Source organism: Danio rerio, chromosome 18 (genome assembly GCF_052040795.2).
Source record: "Danio rerio strain M-AB ecotype USA chromosome 18, GRCz13ab, whole genome shotgun sequence".
In the NCBI taxonomy this organism is placed as follows: Eukaryota; Metazoa; Chordata; class Actinopteri; order Cypriniformes; family Danionidae; genus Danio; species Danio rerio.
The window spans coordinates 36,499,003-36,508,293 of NC_141038.1; positions in this window are offsets into that span (position 1 = coordinate 36,499,003).

Genomic DNA, 9,291 nt, shown 5'->3' on the forward strand with positions numbered 1-9,291 from the left:
ACTACTAAAACTCAGATCTGACTCCAGAGTCACACCAAGATTCTTGACCTTATTTTTGTTGTTTGAGCCTTAAAGCCAAGGTACTCATTCACCTTGAAAACCTCATCTCTTTTCCCAAACGCAATGACTTCAGTTTTCTCTTTGTTTAACTGAAGAAAGTTTTGGCGCATCCAACTGTTTATTTCATCAATGCACTGGCAGAAGGTGTCAATGGGGCTGTAGTCATTAGGCAGTAAGGCTAGGTAGATCTGAGTGTCATCAGCATAGCTGTGGTAGGAGATTTGGTTCTTTCTCATTATTTGGCTCAGAGGGAGTGTAAAAATTACATATTTTATGCTTTGTTTATTCTCCACAAATAAACTTGTAGCAAATTATAACAATAATATAGATTAACTTGCACACATATCCACATTAATAATCTGTGACAAATTTACATTTACATTTAGTCATTTAGCAAACGCTTTTATCCAATGTAGATTAAAGTGCTCGCATATCTACACCATTATTACTGTAGTAAATTAGCTTAAGGTTATTCTTCCCGCGCCTTTCCCGCCGTTATAATGTTGCGAGTTATGATTTAGATTTCAATGCTCGTGTACCTTCTGAAACATTATATAGCGGACTAGCTTAGCGGGAGGAAGATTCATTTGAACAGGGTTTTAAATAAATCGACTCTTTTGATCCGAATACGAATTGTTCAGCAATGCCATCAACAAAGTTTGAGCAGGGAAGCAAGATCAAAGTTTAAGACATTAGATTCATTAGTATACACAGGCACCTTTCTTTATACAAAATTAAACTTTATTGACTAATCTAACACCAAACTAACACCTAACACAAACACACATTCATACAAGCATAGGGAAGAGTACCGTGAGGTAAGAGGTTGAAAAGATGCAATGATTCGAAAACCTCGGAGTCTGTAAGCACAAACCAAGCAAACCAAATGTAATCAAATTCAATATAACCCTTCTATTGTCTCTTTAGGGTTGAATTTAGTTCACACCAGTTTAGATGTTGGGAGAAAGGTGATATTTGTGGTCTGTTTGTGATGTCTGAGCTCCCGTTGTTGAGCACGTGGTTCTCCACGAGGCTTGTAGTATTTGAAGTTGACGCCGCAAAAGTTCTGGAGTATGAAATGGCCGAGCGCGTTGCGATAAACCCTTTCCGTCTGGGTTTCCGCCTGCTTTCTTGAAGGTTTCAATACTTAGGTTTGTGAGGATATTGCTGAGTTGGAAGAAGGTTTCAAAACAACGTGTTTCCAGAGCAGAGAGGGGGGGTTGCCTGGAGTTGGGAGAGAGAGGGGGAGCTCCCAGGCAGCGTGTTTAAGAGCAGAGAGGGGTGCCAAGAGAGGTCCCAAGAGAGTTTAAGCAAAGAGCATGAGTTTAGCTTGGTCCTAAACTTTTATAGGGCGGGTTCAGATCCACCCTTCATAGAAAGTTGACCAATTAGAAGTCCTTTGTTCCAGACAGAAGAATTTGCATAGGCAAATTTTATGCAAATTGGGACAAAAATGTTAAAGTCTCTTAAAACGTTAATATGTTGCACTCATATTAAAATAAAATGTCAACGATCGATTTGTACAGTGAGTAAACTTTTTGAAAAGTCCAAACTTTTATAAGAGGTTGTTTAGCTTAGGTACAGTTAACATTATATGCAGGGGTATTAAAACCAAAAATATTAATACAAGAGAAAGGAAAACTTTGCAAAACATGTGATTGAACAAATAGAGTAAAGTTTATATGAAAACATCAGTTTTAAACAAGCTGTTTGAGGAGTCCTTTGTAAGCCGTTCCTGTGTTTAATGCCGCATGGCACATTCCTTTGGGTCGTAAATACCTTTGAATCAGGTTTTGAGTCTTCTCTGGGCAAAGTTGGCTCGGTTGTGGAATAAAGTGCTAAATATTTATGTGTCTGGTCAGTTATATTCGTTACAGGAGCATGTAAAGGTTGAACAGGAAAGGTGCCAGAATCGAGCCTTGTGGGAATTCACATGTCATTGGTGTCCACCTCGACCTGTGGTCACCTATACTGACATGGTAACCTCTTCCCTCAAGGTAAGATCTAAACCAATTGAGGAACGTGCCAGACAGCCCAACCCAGTTTTTCAGCCTATCCAGAAGTATGCTGTGATCGACAGTGTCAAATGCGGCAATGAGATCGAGCAGTACCAGCACTGTTAGCTTGCCTGAATCTGTATTTAGGTGTATATCATTTATTATCTTTATAAGGGCGCTCTCTGTACTGTGATGTGGTCTGAAACCAGATTGAAAATTGTCTAAACACCCCCTGAAGTTTAAGAACTTGTTAACCTGGTTAAAAACAACTTTTTCAATGATTTTGCCAATGAAAGGGAGATTTGAGATTGGCCTGTAATTGCTCAATAGGGTGTTATCCAGGTTGCTCTTCTTCAAGAGGGGTTTAACAACTGCAGTTTTAAGTGAGGTTGGAAAAATCCCTGAGATAAGTGAAGCATTTACCACTTTTAGAAAATCCATTTCTAAACAGGTAAACACCTATTTGAAGAATGATGTGGGGAGCGTGTCAAGACTGCAGGTTGATGTTTTCATAATTTGCAGTCTCTTCTAAGATTTTACCTTTAATTGCCATGAAATCAGAAATAATGTCTGATTTCTTAAGTTGTGGTTGAGCTAGTTGGACTTCGACACAACTTGGCTGATTGGATGAGCTGATTGCCTTTCTGATATTATTGATCTTTTCAGTAAAGAAATGAGCAAACTCATTACATTTGCTTTCAGAGAGTAGTTCACTTGGAATCCGACTGGGGGGGGGTTGTGAGTCTCTCTATTGTTGCAAAGAGTGTGCGAGCATTATTTAAGTTGCTGTTTATAAGGCTTAAAAAGAAAGTCTGCCTAGCAGTGTTTAGTTCTATATTAAAAGCATGAAGACTGTCTTTATAGATATTATAATGTACTACGAGTTTCGTTTTTCTCCACATACGCTCAGCTTTTCTGCACTGTCTTTTCATCATTTGAACTCTTGGTGACCTTGTCCAAGATCCCTTTTGCCTGCCAGTCATCTTCTTGACTTGAACAGGAGCAATGTCATCTATGATAATCTTAATTTTAGAGTTAAAAAAATAAAGGAGAGAATCAACAGAGTCTGCAGATATACTTGCTGCTAGTGATATGGCCTTCATAAACTGCTCACTTGTGTTCTTATTTTTGCATCTCTTTCTGACAGAGACAGATCTGTCTTTAACAGCTGGAGTGATCAATATATCAAAGAAAACACAGAAATGATCAGACAACTGTCCTTAACAACAGTCGATGAAATGTGTAAACCCTTAGGTTTAAGTAGATCAAGAGTGTGTCCACGATTGTGTGTGGGTCCTTGAACATGCTGAGTCAGATCAAAAGTGTCAAAAACAGTCATCAGTTCTTTTACAGCGTTGAGTTTTGGTATATCAATGTGAATATTAAAATCCCCAGCAGTACTAAAATAATAAAATTCAGAGGTTACTATTGATAACAGCTCTGTAAAATAAGCTGGAGATGCATGGAGCCCCTTTTAGTACTATACTCAGATATTCAAAGGACAAATAGTCACCAAATGATTTGTTTACACTCATAGACATTTTTAAACAGGGCAGGGATGCCTCCACCTCTCCTATTAACTCTGCAAACACTCAAAAAATCGAAGTTTAAAGGAGCTGCTTCATTCAGAACTGCTGCGCTACAACTGTCATCTAGTCAAGTTTCATTTAAAAGCATAAAGTCAAGGCGATTTGTGTTGATAAAATCATTGACTAAAAGTGACTTATTGTTAAGTGATCTGATGTTTAAAAGTGCTAATTTAACAGTTTTAGCAGTTTTTTTCTACAGAAGTCTCAGTTATACATTTAGTAGACACTAAATTTGAATTATTTGCTTTACGGCCAAAAGAAGTCTTTGGTTTTCTGTCACTTAATACAACACATATCTGCTTAGAGAAAGCTACAGACACACTGGGTTCCTGCTTGTTCTGAAAACATTTGATAAAGACACTGTTATCTAAGCAGGCCCCCGACACACATCAGTGAGAGCTGTTGTGTTCACCAGCTGAAGATGGGGCGTTGCTTGGGCCATGGCGGTGTGGCAAAAGTTGAAGGGCTATTCCAGGTGGGCTCATAGGTGGTTGTGGAGCAGTTCGCTTTTTGGTTGGTAACTGGGGGCTTGCGGCAATGGAGTGTGAAAGCTTAGTTCCAGCATACACCAGTTCCTCCATCTTTTTTTGAAAAACCCAAGAGTGGTGAGCAAGGTGACAATGAGAACGTGTCCGGTGACAGAGGCTGTGGATCTGGAGATTCTGGCTGCTGAAATATGTTTTCCTGAGGATCATTTTTGAGTGACGAGACTTGATGCTGTTCTGATGCATCACAGTCTGCCTGTGTTGAGCAGAGGGCAAGTGATAGTGTCTCTATCAACATTGGGTGTTTTGGCTGCTTGGCATCATCACTGTCCTTGGGTGATTCGTCAGCCACAAGTCCACTCAGGAGCTGATTTGAGGTCCTGTGGTCATCCGGACATTTGCTAGGTGTGTGTGTGATTCAGTTTAGTGGCATACACAGCTGATGGATGATTGAGGGAGAAAAATATATTGTCCTTTAGCACCTTTGCACCAAGTTTGTTTGGATGAAGGCCGTCTGATGTAAACAGCTGTCTTTGGTTCCAGAAGAGATTGAAATTGTCAATGAAATTCAGTCCTTTCTTGTTACAAGTTTTCTGTAGCCATAGATTAAGACCAAGAAGCCCTGAAAACATATTTGTCCCTCTTGCAGGGAGTGGTCCACTTATGAACGGCTGAACCTTCAATCTTTCAACTGTTTCCAAGAGCTCACAGAAATCTTTCTTAAGCAGTTCTGACTGTTCCTTCCGAATATCATTCTTCGCCACATGGATAATAATCCGTTTTGCAGTCTTGTGCTTCTTCAGAATTTTCTCAAGTTCTTTTTTTAGTTAAGAAACTGTTGCATGAGGAAAGCAGTATGTCATTGTAGATCTGCTCCTGAAATTCTTGATTATTGAATCCCCTACGACTAGTGTTCTTATCTCAGGTGTGATCGTAGCAGAATGCCACTGTCTAGTCGGCCTTGAGCCTCTGTTCCATGCAGAATTAGTTGCTAAATCATGCGATCTCTGTTTAACTGCATTTGGGGATTCTTCAACCATATTACTTAAAACTTCATATCTGTTCTGAAGCTGTATTTGAGTCCGAGCTGTATTTGAGGTAGAAGACGCTAATGCAGCAGCCTATAATCTGACCCTGTGAGTACCCTTTGGTTTCGCACCTTGTTTATGCGAATGCTCATTTTCAACAGTTCTATTCTGTTTTTTTGTGCTCAAAACAGTAGCAGGAACAGATTTATGGGCTCACCGGCTGTGTGCTCAGAGGGTCCACAATGAAGTTGAAGTTCTGGTCGGATTGCAAGCAACTTTGTTTCAAGAACTGCAATTCTTTGTAGAAGTTTGTGGCAGTTTGTACAGCAGTGAGAATCTGAATTAATTCGATCCAGAGGCATTTTCACAGCTGTGTTTTCCTGTCTCCAGAATGTAAGCAGCTGACAGCTGGTAGGAGGAGGATTGTTTAAACGGTAATTCCCCTCTTGTTAGGAAAGCTATATTCCAAAAAGTTTGTATAATCGATGCTGATATTCAAGCTGTGTTGTTTGAGCACTGTGCTGATAGGCTCAAGTTAAAATTAGGGTATAAGATGTAAAAGCAAGAGTGCAAAGAGCGGAGCAGTAGGCAAAGACGTCCGAACAGTAGCAAAGCAGGAAGTACAAGACAAATAATCTAAATAAGAAAAGCATTTTTGTGAACTTTATCCATTTAATTTATAATAATGTAAACTTGACTTCGCAGGCCGACCATCTTTAAACTCATAAGGCATGTTTTAAGTGTCCTAACTTGACTGCTGCTGCATAATGATGTTTCTTTACAAAACTGTAAAAGTGTGCATGAGCATGTTGAAATGAAAACAAACATAGGGCTCTGCATTTTGTCAATTTTAATAATATTAATAATAATAAATGTAATAATTTAAAATAATAATTATCGTTTAGACTACTGTGGGACTGTGCAGTGTAATAAAAATTTTTTATAGGCTACAAAACTGAAAAACTAATGTGAAGTTTACTGGCTGTTGCGTTTTTATGGTATCAGATAAGTCTCAAAAGATATTCACGCAAAAGACACGATGTACACATGCATAGCCAATTTCACATGCATAAAACCAAATTCACAAGCGTAAAATGTTTATTTATATTCACAAAAAATTTCACATACACAAAATAAAAATACATTTTCATAAAATGTTTCACAAATGTAAAACACCATTTGCAAATGTATAAGAGTGTACAAAAAGTTTTGAATGTTAAAAACTTGCGAGGTTATCCTGAATGAGAATGTGCAAATCCTCTTTCACGTACGACTCCCCCTGGATGTGTGTGTGTGTATTTTTGAGACTCTCCTGCCAGAGGCAGGGCAACTCGTACCTTTCAGCCAATCAGATTAGAGGTGTAGTCGATGACACCCACTCTGCGTTCCATTTGCGCAGACTGTTCCTCTCCAGCATGGCGAACAGAGAAAGCAGCAGTCGCAGTCTCACTTTTTTCATTTATTTACTTATTTGACCATAGCCTCACTCTTTTAATTCATTATTTTGCCGCAGCGCCGCTCTTCTTATTTATTGTCTCGCAGCCCCATGAGCAAACTGTAACCTGCAAGGTCATGATGAGGATTAAGTATCATTCCGGCCACTAAGAATAGCAGCGCTGTTGTGGTCCAGGCGGTCAGCACGTTGCATTACCACGCCTTAAGATCCGTGTTCGATCTTTCAAAAGACATGATAGTGTCATTAGAAACTGAATTGATACTGAAAAAAAAGATATTTACTCAGGTGAGGATCCTTTTTTTTCTATTTCATTCAGTTTCTAATTACACTATCACGTCTTTTTCAAGAAAACAGCTGCTTTAGAACTTCAAATGTTCAACAACCTTAAAGTTTTATATGTCTTAACAATAAAAATGAAAAAAAAAAAAAAAAGAGTAATCAAGGTGAGGATTGAACACAGATCTTAGGGCGTGGTAACGCAACTTGCTGATCGCTGCACCACAACAGCACTGCTATTCTTGAGTGGCCGGAATGATACTTAATCCTCATCATGACCCTGCAGGCTACAGTTTACTCATGGGGCTGCGAGACAATAAATAAGAAGAGTGGAGCTGCGGCAAAATAATGAATTAAAAGAGTGAGGCTATGGTCAAATAAGTAAATAAATGAAAAAAAGTGCGACTGCTGCTTTCTCTGTTCGCCATGCTGGAGAGGAACAGTCTGGCAAATGGAACGCAGAGTTGTTGTCAGTGACTACAGCTCTCATCTGATTGGCTGAAAGGTATGCGTTGCCCTGCCTCTGGCAGGACAGTCTCAAAAATACACACACACACATACAGGGGGAGTCATACGTGAAAGAGGATTTGCACATTCTCATTCAAGATGAACTCGCAAGTTTTAAACATTCAAAACTTTTTTGCACACTCTTATACATTTGCAAATGGTGTTTTGCATTTGTGAAACGTATTTTATGAAAATGTATTTATTTTGTGCACGTGACATTTTTTTTGTAAATATAAATAAATATTTTACGCACGTTAATTTGGTTTTATGCATGCGAATTTGGCTACGCATGTGTACATTGAGTCTTTTGCGTGAATTATTATTGAGTCTAATCTGTATGGAATCAGATTAGTCTCAAAAGAAAATCTACAAAATTTTTATTTTGAGTAGTTTTTCAATTGATTAGGATGTTTTCACTGTATTAAAAATAAACAATATAGATGAGTGTTATTTTTCAACTTAGTAAACTACATATCAATTTAATGAAAAATACATCACAAACTCACAGCTAAATGGAACTGATGCAAAATTTATAATTTCAGTGATACATATATTCACGTTACATCAAAACAAATATAAGCTAAAATATGTCATCTCATGTCGCAGTGGTTTTTGCCATATTAGTAACTGTATTAACTTTTGGTAACAATACGCTTACAATACCATTGTAAAGTCAGACAAAATTTAACTAAATTCACATTAAATGAACATTAAATAGACTCTTACTTAAATGAGTTTTCTCTAATTTGACAATGAATTCTTAAAATTCTTATTTTCGTGGTTCGTGGCAAACAAAGTTGACACTGCATCCTGTAAGAGCCATATTGTATTTTGGCAAATGCAAACATTTCTTTTTAAGAAAAGGCCATGGATGATCTTCAGTGCTGGCACTGCTTGATGTGCCGGCTTCGGCTTCATCACTGGCTGCAGCCATGTAGCTAATTAAACACCTGGGGCCTCATGTATCAACGCTGCATACGCACAAAAACTCTGCGTACGCCAGGTTTCGCACTCAAAATCGCTCAAGTTTGGATTTACTAACAATAAAATGAAAGTGTGAATGTGCGTTGTTTCACACAAACTTCATGCCTGGCGTACGTACATTTGTTGTTTGTGTCTGTTTTATTTCCATTGGCGACTCTTGAAGGCAGTTGTGTTAAATTGCACTCTACAAAGTGTCTTTGAGCCGTGCAATGGCAGCTGTATGAGATGGGTTCATCCGCATGTCTAGCAGGTACATAAGGTTTTCGTACCATGCAGTTGACCTGTCAAACATTAAAGTGCAATTTGCAGCGGTCGCCGTTTTTCCCAATGTAATCAGAGCAGTCTACTGCACACACGTTGCTATAAAGGCACCATCTGAAGATGAATTTGCATGCGTGAATCAAAAAACATTTCAATAAATTCAATAAATGTGCAAATAAAATATGATGCACAGACTTATTAATGATTCCTACTTGTCTTTCTCATGATGAAGATTATAGGCAAAATCTGATATGTAGCTGAGGAAAAAAATAGAACAAGTTCATCAGACACCGGATTCGATCCGAGTTCATGCTCCAACGTGTGAGATCATGCTACCATGCGTTGTACAAGCTACACCACTACAGCTGTTAAAGGTACTGCAAAATTTTACACCTTTAAATCACACTCTTTTTTTAATCCACTCAGTGCGATGTTCAGACCCAACTGTGTCAATCGCATCAGCTAAACTCTCTCACTCTCTTTTTTTTTTCTTTTGGTATTAATTCCAGAGGACAAGCTTGCAAATAGCACTGCTTTTCTCCAATCTACCTCCGAAAGCAGAACCTCCAATTCACATTCTGTTCAAAGTTTCTCCTTTTGCTTGCGTTTGCCATTGCTTTTTCGTTGGGTTTTGCCAAAGTAGAGTCA